The sequence below is a fragment of the Heloderma suspectum genome, chromosome 1 (genome assembly GCF_057233095.1).
Source record: "Heloderma suspectum isolate Gila_16-S chromosome 1, 16-S_ref, whole genome shotgun sequence".
Taxonomy (NCBI): domain Eukaryota; kingdom Metazoa; phylum Chordata; class Lepidosauria; order Squamata; family Helodermatidae; genus Heloderma; species Heloderma suspectum.
The window spans coordinates 109405492-109421639 of NC_139458.1; positions in this window are offsets into that span (position 1 = coordinate 109405492).

A 16148-nucleotide genomic window follows, 5' to 3' on the forward strand; every position below is an offset into this window, starting at 1 on the left:
TAGCATTTTGGGAGAGCAATCCTATGGCCACTAGACACTGTCTAGAGCACCATATGATGTTTTGGTTTCTGGGAACCAAGGTCGGAGCCAGGCTCTGAGCTCATTTCTCAGAAACTGCACCCCCTCCCCCGCCCCCTCATAGCTGTTGCAGTTCTTTCCGTGCTGGCTACTTCACTATGTTTGGGAATGGAGTGCAGAGGGTGGGTGAAAAGGGGGCGGTCCTGGAGGTGGGGTGGGGAGGAGACTGTGGAAGCCTCTTTATGAGGCTTTCTATGCACCACACAGCCTTCCCCCTCCTGCTCTGACATCCTCGGCCAGATGTATGGAATTGTGCATCTAGCCAAAAATGCAGGGCAGCCAAAGCACAGATGAGAGAATTTCCTCCATTCTTCAGCCACCCAGCATTGGATAGGTGTCAGCTTCCAAGTTTGGAGACAGATGTCTATCTCCATAGGATTGTATCCAAAACCTCTTAAGAAAAGTCACTCATGGCCACCTAAATTTGCGACCTTGCAAATTTGCAGCTGGGGCATTTTGCAATGATCTCTTTAGAAAATGTTTTGTATATTCTTAAAGTCATGGGTTTCTTGCTTGTTTTGCAGTAGACACCAGAAAATTGTAGAAGCGCCAGTAAACCCTATCTAGCAAATGCTGACCTTCTAGCTGGAGGTTTAAACAATGAGAAGTGAATGAAGAAATGAAAGGTACATATGAGGAAGATCAACTCAGCTGCAGGAGAAGATCAGCTTTAAAATAACAAGCTAATCCTTTTTTGTACCTTGCTTCCTGGAAAGGTTGTGGTGCAACCACCTTGTCATCCATGTGATGTCACTTCCTTTCCTTGTCTGTGTGCGTTCCCTCACACGTCTGACTTTTAGGAGAATTATGCTAAATCTGTAATAATGGAACCTTTGGGCAAGCATAATTTCTGGTGGAATGTTATTAAATCTCCTGAAGATTTCACCACAAGGTGAAAGTGCTAAGAATGACTTCAGTATGTGTGTGCAGCTTACAATTGCCTTGATGCCGCTAAGTTAGTTATGACTCTTGCTGGGACTAGGCCTGCAGGAGACTGCGATGGGAAAGTCAACTGTACAACTTCAGCCTGCAGCAGGGGGCATGCTACTTCTCCATGCTAAGACTCACACATACATACCTGGAAAATACATAGCTGCACATCGGACAGAAAAGTGCTAGCCCAGCCTTTCCTCTGCTGTACTGGCTGAAGGGAATTATTAGCTTAGCATTACAAAATGTGGTAACTCTACCCAGGGCCAGCGTCCAGGGTAGGCATGGTTGGGCACCTGCCAAGAGTATACACTTCAGCAGGGGCCCACTCGCTAGAGCTTCTTGGAGCTCCTCCTCCTCTTTGCATTGCCCCTAGGGATGTACAGATTCCCCACCGTCCATTCCAGTGGGGAATCTGTGGTGGTGGGGGAGGCGATCCGTTCCTCCCCCCTGGAATCCTCTGGAGTGGCTCTGCTCTGTGAGGATTCCCGGGGGGGGGGGAGCCCAGCTTGGGGGCTGCTTACCTTGCCACCTGCTGGCCAGAGCCATTCGCCTCCTCCCTGACGATCGCCTTTTTTTAAAAAAAAAGGATCGGCAGGATGTGCCCATAGACTTATACGCAAATAGAGCGATGAATCTTGTGTATAAGTCTAAAAGTGTACAAGGTTCACAGCTCTATTTTGCGTATAAGTCTATGGGCACATCCTGCCAATCACTTTTTTTTTTTAAAAGAAATGGCAATTGGCAGGGAGGAGGCGAACGGCTCTGGCTGGCAAGAAGCAGCCAAGTGCCGTTCCATCTCCAATCCTCCTAAAGCAGAGGTAAGAGGCGCCGATCTACCACAGATTCCTGAGGCCGGATTCTTTTGAATCCGGGCTTATTTGAATCCACGGCGGATTCCTCCAGCATCCCTAATGGCACCCTTCTTGTTCATCTGCCTTTTGCTCTGTCGCAGACAATGGTAGTGGTGAGAAGAAAGAGCAGTAGATGCCATTGCCTACTTAGTACTTACTCACTTGTTCTCTGCCTGTCAAGCAAGCAAGTGGCAGCAATGATGAGAAAGGGGATGAGGAGCAATAGCACCTGATGACAATGGCAATGAGAAGGTAGACTCACTGAGGGAAGGGACCCATTGAGAGTATCTTGCCAAAGGGCCCCCCAAAAGCTGCAGCTGGCACTGATAGTACCAGCTCAGGATCCTAACATCTGACTACTCCATGGGCAAATACGCCCAAGTCCAATTGACATCAATGAAATAAGTTAGACATGACTGACCTGAGCCTGAGTGCCTTCAATGGGGCACAGTCACGGCTAACTTCAGATGGATGGGTGTTTGGGTGGGTGGTATCTCTCAATGAATTCAGAATAAGAAAAAAAAAGTAAGCAAGAACAGGTGCTTATATACTAGGGATGGGGGAGGAATGTGTTTGTTTCAGATTCTAGTGCAAACTTACCTAATCTGGCACTTTCGAACCAATATGTGAACCGAAACTCAGCTATTTTTGGAAATTTGCACTTCCATATCAGAATGTGCATACTAGAGAAAAGTGCACACAAAAATGCATATGAGTGAAAATGACGTCCAAAAATGTATTAGGAGAATTGCATACAAAAATGTGTGTATTAGGAGAAATGTGCACAAAAATACATATGAATTTTCATGCAAAAAAATTCTAAACTTTCAGGACTAGAGATATCGGGGGGAGATGGGAAGGGGGTGGAGTCTGGCAGACTTCCCCCCACTCAGTCTCCTAGACTCTAGACCGTGGACTGCCGCACTTGCCTGCTTTGCGTAAAAGTGGTGGGTCGGCCTTTTTCGTAAATCCCCATTTATGCAAATGGTAAGATTATAGGCATAAATGGACCATTTATGCCTCTAATCTTGTGTAAATGGCTGCTTTATGACCACCACTTGAATAATGGGGATTTATGGAAAAGGCCAAGCTGCCATTTTTATACAAAATGGCAGCTCAGTGAGGATCGGGTGGCCGCACACCACTTGCTGGGTGCCTGCAGACCACTCACCAGCTTGCCACACATGGTGAACAGGGTTGGGTGGCCGCAGGGGTTTGGCACACGCTGAGGATGGGGGTGAGTTTGGCCATTTCTATTCAGGAGAAAGAGAGTTTAAGTTGAGAAAATGAGAGGAACTGAAATGGTCACATTTGTCCATCCCTCTTATATACTAGTTTTTAAATGCTGCAGCAAATTCAGCAGCAGCAGGAGCTAGACTTCCACCTCATTATGCAGAGGAAAAGATGAGTCTGAAGTGACTAGATGCTGCCATCTGTCCCAAATGCATAATTTTCTTACCATTAATCTACATTTGGAGGCAGTTTCAGAGGGCTAGCTGGTCTGCCACTCTGAAGCGCACCTTGAGGGCTGAACTGCAGCCAGTTATCGAATTGCTGCCTGCTTTGTAGCTCTATGCTGCTGCACTCTACAGTACCTACAGTACCTCTATGGATGTTCTCCTGGGCATCTTTGAACACACACCTGTTAATCTGCACTTTAAAAGACTGGAAACCAAGGAGCTAGCCTATAACAAACCTTTAATAATGTATTTGCTAGTAAACCATGGTGTGACTAGTCACTAAAACTGTAATCCTAACTAAGGCTATTTGGAAGTAAATTCTGTGCAACGTGGTACCTTTTCTGGGTACCACTTCTCACATAGCCAAGTTAGTGCTAAGGCACCGCTGGGAATCCCTTGTTCCCAAATCCCATTACTATTGTAGCTAAACACTTAATCAGTGTTTTTTCACAGAATCACAGAATTGGAAGGAACCTCAAAGGTAATCTAATCCAATCCCCTGCTGATTCAGGAAATCCACCACTACACCATTTCTGATAGGTAGCCATCCAGCCTCTGTTTAAAAACCCCTAGTAAAGGAGAGTCTACCACCTTGCAAGGTAATCTCTTCTACTGAAGACCTGATACAATCAGGAAATGCTTCCTAAAGTTTAGTCAAAATTCTCTACCTTGTAATTTGAATCCATTGGTTTGGGTTCTATCCTCTGGAGCAAGAGAACAAAATTGCTCTATCATCTATGTGATGGCTCTTCAAATATTTACTAGCTTCCTTTGTTCCTCTGTTTCACTCCTTTGTTTATTCCTCCTGTTAAAGGCCTACAGTATTCTTTCATGTAGGTGACCTTAGGGATGTACGAATCACTTACCTGGTTCTGGTCGGTGCATCCGCTGGGGGGGGGGAGGTGCTCCGTCCCTCCCCCCGGAATCCTCGACTGGGTGGAGGCGATCCGGTCCTCCCCCCTGGAATCCTGCCTGGCCGGCTCTGCTCCGCAGCGGCTCCACGAAGCAGCCGGCCAGGGCCGTCCGCAGCTGGACTTCCAGCTGCAGACGGACTGCTGCTGACACAAATGGCGGCCGCCATAGTGGCCGCCATTTGCGTCCTTCCAGGCTGCCGTGATAGGCTACACAAGTATTTACGTATTTACGTCTATCATGGCGAAAAATAGGGAACGCAAATGGTGGTCACCGTAGCTGCCGCCATTTGCGTACACCGTTTTTGAGGGGGGGCATGCCGTGATAGACTACGTAAAAACTTGTGTAGCCTATCACGGCATGCCCCCCCTCAAAAACGGTGTACGCAAATGGCGGCAGCTACGGTGACCACCATTTGCGTTCCCTATTTTTCGCCATTTTATCCTACATAAATATTTACATAGGCAATTACGGAAAAAAAAAAGGGAACCGCAAATAGCGTAGTGGGAGCTATTTGCATTTCTTTATTTTTTTCGCCGTAAAAGCCTACATAAATATTTACGTAGGATAAACCGGCAAAAAATAGGGAACGCAAATGGCGGCCGCTGTAGCTGCTGCCATTTGCATACACCTTTTTTTTTTCTTGGCTTGCCGTGATAGGCTACGTAAATACTTATGTAGCCTATCACAGCAAAGACCAGAATGGAAATGGTGGCCGCGGCAACTGGTTGAAAGGCCAGATGCTGCTGCTGCTGCTGCCTCAGCTGCTGCTGGGGGTGCCGCCGTCCGGAACATTCGCCCCAGGTAAGCTTCATCCCGGGGGGAATCCATGGGGTGGGGGGGTGGCAGGCCATTCCACCACAGATTTTGGGGGGCTGAATGCCAGTGCATTCGGCCTCACTGAAATCCGTGGCAGAATTCTCTGCCATCCCTAGGTGACCTTCTGTTTTCTGGAATGCTTTGAGTATTCCAGTTGCATCTTTTTAGGAAGGCAGGCTACTTAGTAGTTACTAAGCCGAGATCACTACTGTCACTACTCAAGTATGATTCTCATGCTGATATCCTCAGTGGATAAGGTTGTTCTGCATTCATATCCAGCTGCACCTGAATGTTATCAATGGCTGAATAAATGAAGTACAGAAATGAATGCTTGAATCAGTTTAAATAAATTCTGAGTATAAATCTGGAAGATGCCCCATCATAAATTCAAAAATTGTTTCATTTTTTTGTTGTAATAAATATCGTTTAAATATATGCCTGAATCTCTGCACGTCAGCCTATGTAGGAAGGACTGCATTATCCCTTGTAAACTTGCCATAAACAGCTTCTGCTAAAACTAAATGTATTATAAATGATTCATGAAATTCAATCAGAGAAAGCAGGAGAGGCAATCAGGCTAAGGGGAACAGTCAGGGCTTAAGATGTAACCAGGAAAGGCGGGGGGAATGACCAGTATCCATCAGAAATACAGATTACCTCCTACTTTCCTCACTCAATAGACTTACAAAGTGAACTAGCTCACGTTGAAATCAATGGGAGTCTTTCCGTTGATTAAAGTGGGAATTGAATTGTGCAGTTGGGTCTACTGCTGCTTGTGTGGTTGCTTTCCTCAAATGTAACATTGGCTTCTGCAGCAACATGTGACAGGGGAAAAAACACATCACAGCCCATTTCATTGATGCACAGGAAGGCATCAAACTTAGGGATGCGTGGATTCCCTACCTGTCGTTCTGGCCAGGAATCCACCCTTGGGTGGGAGGTGATCCGTTCCTCCCCCCGGAATCCTCTTCGACCGGCTCTGCTCCACGGCAATTCCGTGGAACCACTGGCCAGCTCCGAAGCACCAGCAATACAGCCACCATTGCCGTATCGCTGGCTGAGGGGGACTGACTGCGGACGCAAATGGCGTCCAGTATGCCATTTGTGTCAGTAAAGGTCTTAGTTTAAGGTAAATGCATTAAAAAAAAGCAGGGACGCAAATAAAGCACAAAAAACCCCAGACAGTACATTGAAAGCATAAAGCACACGTTCCTTCAGTCACTGGGATCCCCATACTCCTATCAGTTTGACAAATCAGACAAGGCCAATGGTGAACAGCTCCAACGTCCTGGCCTGCAGCACCTGTCAACTTGGCCACGGAGAGATTCTGAGTCTCAAACCTCCCTCAGAGATCTATATGTACTTAGTGGGCTCTTTCTTCCCTCCATCCCATTGGGAGAAATGAACTAGCCATGTCATTGCCAGGCAGTCCAGCCAGGTGGTGGTAGCAAACTGCAGGTGACCTTGGGCTTCTTACATTAAAGATAACTGTGACAAAATCACAATGGTTGCCATGAGTTTGTATTAATGTCTATATGTGTTTGCTGTGTTAAACAGAACCCAGGTAAGTTAGGGTTAACTGTTTGGTAGTGAGTGCATGAAAGGCAGGAGGGGCTTGTGTGCGTGTGCGTGTGCGTGTGTGTGAGGAGACTGAGTTTATAAAAGGTAAGAGCAGACAGTTAGTTAGATAGGGTTTGGCAATAGAGATAGGGTCTTAGAGTTTGATGAAGCTACATCTAGACAGTTAGAAGGGGTACAGTAGGCAGGGTAAGACTGAGAACTGAGTGATTATGAGATATAACATCTGTTGTATTAAATAAACTTTAATTTGTTTGTTTTTCAGTTATAAAATCCCACATCTTATTCATCTTTCTACAGTACCAATAGTGTTCCTATTTCCTGGGTACTTCTCCTGGTACCCAGAAAATTAGGCATATTGGGTGTCTCTCTTACCTGATGAAGGGGCTGAAGGTTGTGGGACAGTGAGGACAGCGGTCCCAAAGTGGAGGAAGATGGACCTGAGGGAGGGTAATGTCACAATAACACTGATGGTTTCCTAGGCAGACAATTGAAGCTAGAAGCTGTGCTGCTAATAGCGTACAGTTGACAAGGCATAACGCAGGCCTCCAAGGCCTAGATGAGAAATCCAGGTACTGACGTGAGCTAGGCTCTCATGCATTTGTGGCTAGGAAGAGACCAATTGTGATGCTCCACCAGCTCCTCAATATACAGCGGCATTCTGGATTTCCACTACAGCCAGCATAACAATAGTGAAGGATGATGAGAGCTGCAGACCACGTTGCCCATCCCTGATGTAGAAAAGAAGAGGGGGCACATCTTCATTTTAAAAAAAACCAATGGGAATAAGTGGCCAAGGACTACAGAACCTTACTCTTATCTCTAGGTTACTTCCTCAGAATCTTTCCCCCTACAAAATTTTCTTTTCTGTTGGGGCCTCCCAGTCATGAGATAAGCAGCAGATGGGAAGATGTGCTGGCCACCCACATGCCCCTTTTGCTGCTAAGAACTGCCCCCTCCATGCACCACTATGGAATTTGGGCAGATCCATGCTTAAACAGATATATACCTAACAGACTGCCTCTCCCAGCATGATCCTACTCTTACACTACAATTGTCATCTGAGGCCCTCCTCCAGGCATCTCCTCTGAGGGGCGCTCAGAGGATGGCCACAAGGGAGAGGGCCTTCTCAGTGGTGGCCACCCCAATTGTGGAATGGTCTTCCCACTGAGGTCCATCTGGTGCCAACATGGTTACCTTTTCAGTGCCAAGTTAAGATTTTCCTCTACTCCCAGGTATTTGATGGCATATGATAAGGTTTAACTGGTCCCAGGATTTTTTTTTTTTAAATTTTGAGTGTTTTAAATTATTTTGTTAATGGTTTTTATATTATGTTTTATATTGTATTTTTAAGGTTTTAATCTTTTGGAATCTAGAAAGCATTGTCTGTTGGGTGGTATCGAAATGTAACCAATCCATCTAAACATCTGACACCATCATGTCTAATTTGCCATTGGAAAAAAGCAGCTATGCATTGTGATTCTGCAGTGCCTAATCATTGTAACTAGAGGGGTGCCCTGACTACAAGATTCAACTGGTACCCCAATTTGACACTTCAGAAAATGGCCTGATTTGGCTTGGCCTGATTTAGTGGCTGTCCACTTTGATTTGGGTATTGAACCCAAATTGCAATTCAGAAATCCAAGCATTTGTGCTTCCCGTTGACTATCATTGGAAATTTTAAAAATGGCTATAACTTTTTTTTTCTGTTTGTCAGAAGTGGTTAAAATTTGCAGGCATAATAGCCCCTTAGGAGGGTATTATGATTGACAAATGCCCCCCAAATAGGTGCAGCATTTTGTGCTATGCACTTTTATAATTTGGTTTTATTTTTAAGGGAACTGTCAATAACATTTATTTTTTGGCAGAACTGGATGAAATTTGAAAGATAGTTGCCCCTTTTTAGGGGATCAATCCTGCCAAGTTTGAGATGAATAGGTTCAGTGTTGTTGTTTTTATGTGTGCAAGAGCAGCCTTTCCATTTTCAGTGTATCCAAAAAAATAAAAATGATGTGCTTATCCCCTTATGTTCCTTGTGTACCATTGTTCTGTAAATGACAGAAATCATAGAGATGGCCCTAAATTTAAAAACAAACAAACAAACACCCCTGCACTGGTTTGGAAGATAAATACAACAATTTATGTGGATGGGAAATGATTCATGTCATCTCCTCTCATGTTTTCTTTGGGCACTTTAAATAAAAATGTCATACATCGTAGAGGTTCCTCCAGGCACAAATCCTGCAAAGTTTCCAAAGGATAGGTGCAGAGGCTAGGGAGGTATAATGACTGAAAACCACTTCAAGGCTTTTTTTTTTCAAAGTTAAGCCTCGTAACACAGTACCCATCCTTGCCCTCCCTCAAAGCACAGTGATTGGAGAGCTCCTGGAAACATGAGCTCTGTGGTTAGATGGTGCAGACCTGTCAGTCACTCAACCCTGCCCTCCCATCAGAATTTAGAGAAAGTGAAAGATGCTACTTTTGGAGACATGTTGTCTGCCTTTCCAAAGCTGAATCACAAACAAAGCCTTGTGCAGGTTCCAGCTTCAGTTCTAGTCACTTTGCTTGAAGGGATGCTTGCTTCACCTCAGGAAGCACCAGAAACGGTCTGAAAGGGCCCAGTTTGGCTTGGGCTGAATCTAACGTACATCCCTACTAAATACCATTCTGTGTTAATTGTAAATATTATCAAACAAAAACATTTGCAGAGGAGAATTTGGGAGAATGAATTCATTTCTACTGAGGCCCCTCTACTCAGCACTGGTTTAGGCCTCATCTGGAGTACTGTGTCCAGTTCTGGGCATCACACTTTAAGAAGGATGGAGACAAACTGGAGAGGGTTCAGAGGAGGGCAACAAAGATGATCAGGGGACTGGAAACAAAGCCCTATGAAGAAGAGAGACTGAAAGAACTGGGCATGTTTAGCCTTGAGAAGAGAAGACTGAGGGGAGATATGATAGTGCTCTTCAAGTACTTGAAAGGCTGTCACAGAGAGGAAGGCCAGGATCTCTTCTCAATCATCCCAGAATGCAAGACACAGAATAATGGCCTCAAGTTCAGCCAGATTCCAGCTGAACATCATGAAGAAACATCCTGACTGTTAGAGCAATATGGCAGTGGAACCAATGACCTAGGGAAGTAGTGGGCTCTCCTACACTGGAGGCATTCAAGATGAGGCTGGAGAGCCATCTGTCAGGGATGCTTTGACTTAGATTCCTGCAATGAGCAGGGGGTTGGACTGAATGGCCTTATATAGGCCCCTTCCAACCCTACTATTCTATGATTCTGTGATATAGCTCCTGCTAACATTGGTAAATGGAAGCTATCAGAGAAGCTCAAATTTAACTGTAATCACTCTTCTGCTCAGAGAAGTTATAAGACAGCTGATCCAAGGATTTGAGGATATATATTAGAAAACATAGCAACAATGTAGAATGCACAGGACCAGGTATATGCCGACATATGTTTGCTTAATTACTGTTTGATATTAAGTTCCATAAATCTTTAAGCTACATTCTAAAAATAATTTCAGTTTTCTGAGCTTGCCTACAAAGTGTGTTTGAATTCTCAGCAAAAAAGGAAGCTATTCGGTCATCTCAAAAACAACACATAAAGCAATGTTTTAAGGAATGAGATGGCTGTAAAAGATCTCAGGACTGGTAACTAATCAGTGTTATTGGAGGTGGCACTATCTGGAACCTCTTAGAACAGTATTCTTCAAGCTGGTGCCCTCCAGATGTGTTCATCTGGAACTCCCATAATTCCCAGCCGGCATGGCTAATAGCCATGCCGGCTGGGAATTATGGGAGCTGCAGTGTAACACAGATGGAGAGCACCAGGTTGGGGAAGGCTATCCTAGAAGCTTTGAAGCTAACTATGCAGACTTGCGCCTTACTCCTTCATGTAAATGAGGTGTTTGTCTTCTCATCAGGATTCCCTACTGATGAACTTCTTCCTGTGGGGATCTTTTAGGAAACTTGTGAGATCAGCTGTTTCAGGCCTCCTTTCTCTCTTTCAGATCTGTGCTTCGTTGGTTTAGGTATTGGCTAGAGAACCACAAATAATCTGAACTGGTTCTAAATTCACCATCTACTCTAAATGGCTTCACTTTCCTCGTAAGTGGCAAAATAGGATGAAATAATTCCCACAACATAATTGAAGGTATAGAGTATGGTGGGGGGAGGGGTCACATCTTTGGGGGACACATCTAGGGTGCCATGAGAGTCAAAGCCAACATTGTTTCGATTCTTTTCTTTTCAGTGTATACTGCATGTTTATTTCATCCAGTGTATGTTGAATTGTTATAGTCACTGCAAGGTCTCTTGCAGTGTTAAGAAACCTTGCACTGTACCTCCCATCTTCAGTTCAGTCTTCAGCATGAACTTCAGAAATGCAAGAGTAGCATCTTAGCTAATTTGCAAAAGGGACTTGTTTGGGTAGTAGGGATTAAACTGCAAAATATTCATAAACCTGGCATCATTTAATTTATTTCTTTCTGTTGCATAAGGTTTCAGACAAAAACAGAATATGTAGCTTAATTAGCTAAATCTGAATGCTATAAAACAACATATGCTTGTGAGGGGTTCAATGTGCTGATCTTTTCGTATCCCAATTAGAACACTGAAAACTGCCGGAAAACAATTTTCAACCCTGAAAAGCTGCCAAGTTTAACTATCCTCATACCTGTTAATTATTCACCATTTGCACAACTGTTTTTGTTCATGCAAGTATTGGAGGAATATGGCCAAGTGATCATATTGACTCAAAGAGCAAAGGCGTTCATGAATGAACTGAACCGCTTAACAAAACATGCTTATTTTCTTTTCATAACTCAATTTTTAAAACAAAATTGCAGTCATCTCAAAAGCCGTAGTGGCAACATCACTTAATCTAGATGTCAAGTTGCTTATATCCTATAATGAATTTCAAGGAGGTAGGGATAAACCTCAAAGCCAGAGCGCTCAACTGATGAGCAATATAATTTCTGCAGTAGACCTTTACCAAACGGCTATCAGAGGCAGTGCAAAACACTTGGCATAACGGAGCTCCTTTCTTTAATTCCAATAAGAGTCTTACAGCTTTCCCACTGTTCTGTTGAATAATTTGGCATGTATATCCCTATATCCAACAAAGAGGCTGAGAACTATAGTCACAATCCTCTGTGTCAGACATATAATTGGGAAACCACTTAGGTGGATATTATCTGTCCCCACTATCCTGTGTTTAGTTCATGTGTGATTATTCATGGGTAGCATCTACACAGGGTGGAGATGGTGGTTGTGATGGGAATTTGGGGACATTTGTAGGGTCCCCTGAAACTCCATTGTTGGCCGAACCTTCACAGCTTTATGACATTCAGATTTAAGGTGATTCACTAGGTTTTTCAAACTATCTGCTCCATCAGCCTTTACACCACTAGCAATGAAAGCAGTCCAATTCTTTTTATGATTCCTTTACATCAGCCTTCCCCAACCTAGTGCCCTCCAGATGTTTTGGACATCCAATCTAATCAGCCCCATCCAGCATGGCCAATGGTCAGGAATGCGGGGAAATATAGTCCAAAATATCTGGAGGGCACTAGGTCAGAGAAGGTTGCTCTACATGTTCTTGACACAGTTTACAGGGAAGGTGCACACATTTTTCCCATTCTGAAAAGCCTCTAATAATTCCAATGGGAGGGGGGTAATTAAAAATAAACTTCACATCAAGCCCTATACCTTGAGTCAATAATTGACTCCCTTTTCATAGGTTGCGTGTTTTGTACAGCACCGATGATCAGTTTTTGGTAGGGGTCTGCATCACATTTGATTGAATCCTGAATCTCTCAAGACCAGGGTAATTTGGAGAGATTTAGAATTCATCCAAAGTGAAACAAGGGACCTCGAATTTGCCCTGCAGCAAATCTTGGGCCTCATAAAGCTTTGTGAGTGATTCAGAGGCAAATGCAGAGATAGTGTTCTATATAAAGTGTGCTCATAAACTATTATTAAACATACATTATGCACTTCAGACTGTATTTCATTCATCATAACTCTCTAGCCATTGTACCTACCCTTTGGAAAGTTGTCAGGTTACTTACTTAGAGGCAAAGAAGAGAAACAAGTTCTCAGGATGCAAGATAGAATTTATTATAAGAAGCCCAATGAATTTCAGCCTTTTTTCTTATTTCAGGCCTTCTTCAGGGGGTAAAGAAAAAAAGTCTGCAGAATTCGGTTAGCAAAAGAATTGTCCTTCCTAAAAAATTATATCCCCCAAACCCAAATGAGGATAAGTGAATCCTTTTTTTACTCCCCCCTGTAAATGCTGCTCTTGCAAAAAATCCACTCCTCCTGTGTCGAGTGACAACTATGCCTAAAAAAATCATCAAATTCTGCCAAGAAATAAAAAAAATATTGAATGCTCCCTTTTTAAAAAAAAATAAATAAATCAGCATTTGAAGGCTATATGCATATATACCCTGCAGTTATTTGCCTGATATGTGACATGCTTCATTCCTTCAGAAGTGGCTACTATGACTACTATGGCTACTACTATGACTAAGCTACATAGAAGTGGCTACTATGACTACTATGGCTACTACTATGACTAAGCTACATAGAAGTGGCTACTATGACTACTATGGCTACTACTATGACTAAGCTGCATAGAAGTGGCTACTATGACTACTATGGCTACTACTATGACTAAGCTACATAGAAGTGGCTACTATGACTACTATGGCTACTACTTCATTCCATCAGAAGTGGCTTGTTGTTGTTGTTGTTGTTCAGTCGTGTCCGACTCTTCGTGATCCCATGGACCATAGCACACCAGGCCTTCCTGTCCTGCGCTCTCTCCCGGAGTGTGCTCAAGTTCATATTCATTGCATCGGTGATGCTATCTAGCCATCTCATCCTCTGCCGTCCCCTTCTCCTTTTGCCTTCAGTCTTTCCCAGCATCAGGGTCTTTTCCAGAGAGTTTTCTCTTCACATTAGGTGGCCAAAATATTTGAGCTTCAGCTTCAGTATCTGTCCTTCCAATGAGCACTCAGGGTTGATTTCCTTTAGGACTGACTGATTTGACCTCCTTGCAGTATGACTGCAAATTTTAGCTAAGTCTGTCAAAAAGCAAAGACCCTATAGCTATTTGTTAATTTCCCAGTGATAATGAGAAAGCATGAAGCTTCCGATTTTTCAAAATCAAGGTTCTGATTTGGACTGGACCTGAATTGGGTGGCCTCCAATCCAGTTCTGATTCCAAACTGAGCCAAATCAGGCTGCTTCATGAACCACTACTGTACGGTCTGACCCAAATCTTGTGGTAGGTCTATGGCCCTAGCCTTTGGTCAATCTTTCTTCTTATGTTGTGATTCTAATTCTTGTCAGGGAGTGCTTTGTCCTCATTTTGATCAGGTATTCTCTGCTTTGTTTGAGGTGTATACAAATAATGTATAGACATGCCAGAGCATATATAAATATCTGAACAGCAAAAGCTTCACTATGAATAGCTAGTTCTGGAAAAGGAAAGAAACTGTAGTAGTCCTGACAACAAATCCATAAAAGAAAAATTAATAATTTCAAACACATGGAGGGAGCAATCTATGCCCCCCCCCCGGCAGTGTCTGGGGGGGGGGCATAGGATAGTTGAGTTTCCTGGCTCTGAGGTTGGAGCCTGGGCTCCAACCTATGAGCCAGGAACCTGCACTCCCTGCCCCCCTACCCCTGTAGCCAGCACAGAGAAAACTGTGCTGGCTACAGCTCCGTACTCAGAAAATGGAGTGCAGACAGGGAAAAGGGGTTTTCCCCAGGGGCGCGGAGGGGAGGAGACTGGGGCAGCTGTAACATGATGTATCCTATGACCACCCCAGCTTCCCTCCCCCTCCAAGGCACTGCTGCTAGATGGGTGAAATGACCCATCTAGCAGAAATGAAGATCGCCTCCGCTGTCCTCCTACCCTGCATTGGATACTGAACAGCTTCTGAGTTTGGAGGCTGCCAGCAATCCACATATGATTGCACCTTAAAACAGATAATATCCTATGTATAAAAACTACATACAACTATCCAAAAGTTAACCTAAAAGCTAATGGAATCATTCAAGAGGCTTCCCTTGCAGGAATCTACAAGCTGCCCACAAAAGCTGAGAATGCTTAAATCCCTTCTTTGAATGCTATGCAACAATCACAAGTGTGAAGGATGGAGCCTGATAGAACCACAGTTGGTTCCTTAAAGGACACCCATCCAGAAAAACCTACTATCATAAAGTTGTTACAGAAACTTCACCAGTTTTCACAAACTACATTACACACAATGGGCAAAGATTAAAAAAAAGAAAAAGCATAGCACTGTTGTTAGTGATTTGTTTTATTACATAACTATCCAGTCCATCTCCTCATTTAGGACCAACTGGAGATTTAGTCTTGAAAGTGTAAATCCAAAACAGTTCCTTCTGTAGAAGTTTATGGTGCAGCTATTGTCCTTGAGCTTCAACCTTCTCCAAACAGTAGAACTTCCAATTATTCAGATAATGTTCACATTTGAAGAAATGATGAACAAGGGGGGCTTGCATCCTCTGGTCTCCTGTGCAGCTTTCGTGTTCATGTTCATATCACATCAAGCTTTCATCACTTTTAACATTCAAGAATGAAGATGGACAGAGAAGCAAAGGGAGTCCGTTCTACACCAGGAAGGAGACAGTCATAATGATCACAGCCGTGTCTCTGTGTTGCTCTGAGTTAGGGATGGCTTTCACTTTCCATAATGTTTACATTGTTTTTCCAAGCACATGTTTATTCTGTCTTGTTTCTGCCGCAGTTTGTGAATGTCTTTTTAAAAAAGTCCACATGAAAAGTCATGTGAATTTGCATGAGGATGACATTCATATGAATGTTTTGTATGGAATTTTCCCCTTGTATGTGTTTACGAATATGAATTTTCCCCTTGAAAGCACCTTTCCCTAATATATGACATTTTGTATGCAATTTTCTCTAATGTATGTATTAAAAAAAAATCTGAGAACTACATTACAACATTCAGGGAAGTGGGAATTCGAAAGGATAATTGTGCTCTGGTTTGTGAATTAGGTTGTTCTGAACTGAAATGTGAACTAAACAAATTTCACCCCATCCCTGCTGTGAACAATACTTTTTCGAAGGGGGAATGTGAAAAGGGCACTTGAATGGGGGAGTTTGTTTACTGACAAGGGGTGCAGGATGTGTGAGATGGGCTAAGGAGCAAAGTGGAATAGGCTGAATGAATTGAAAAGGGCATTGATTGGTGATGAAGATTCACTTGATTTTATGAGAGCTGGGGAAGAATTCCCCTATTCCTTAATACATTGAAACATGCCCTGGGGTCTTCAAACAAACTGGAAAATCTGGATCTGAAATTGTTGGTGTAGACAATAGGGCAGTATTGTTCAGTATGTTCAATTCCAGTAGCTATAAGTAGAGATGGTTGAATTACCCCTTGTGCTAATGGCAGGGGGGAAAGAACCAGGGTAGGTGGCAAGGACAGGCATAGTTGGGCACCTGCCAAGGG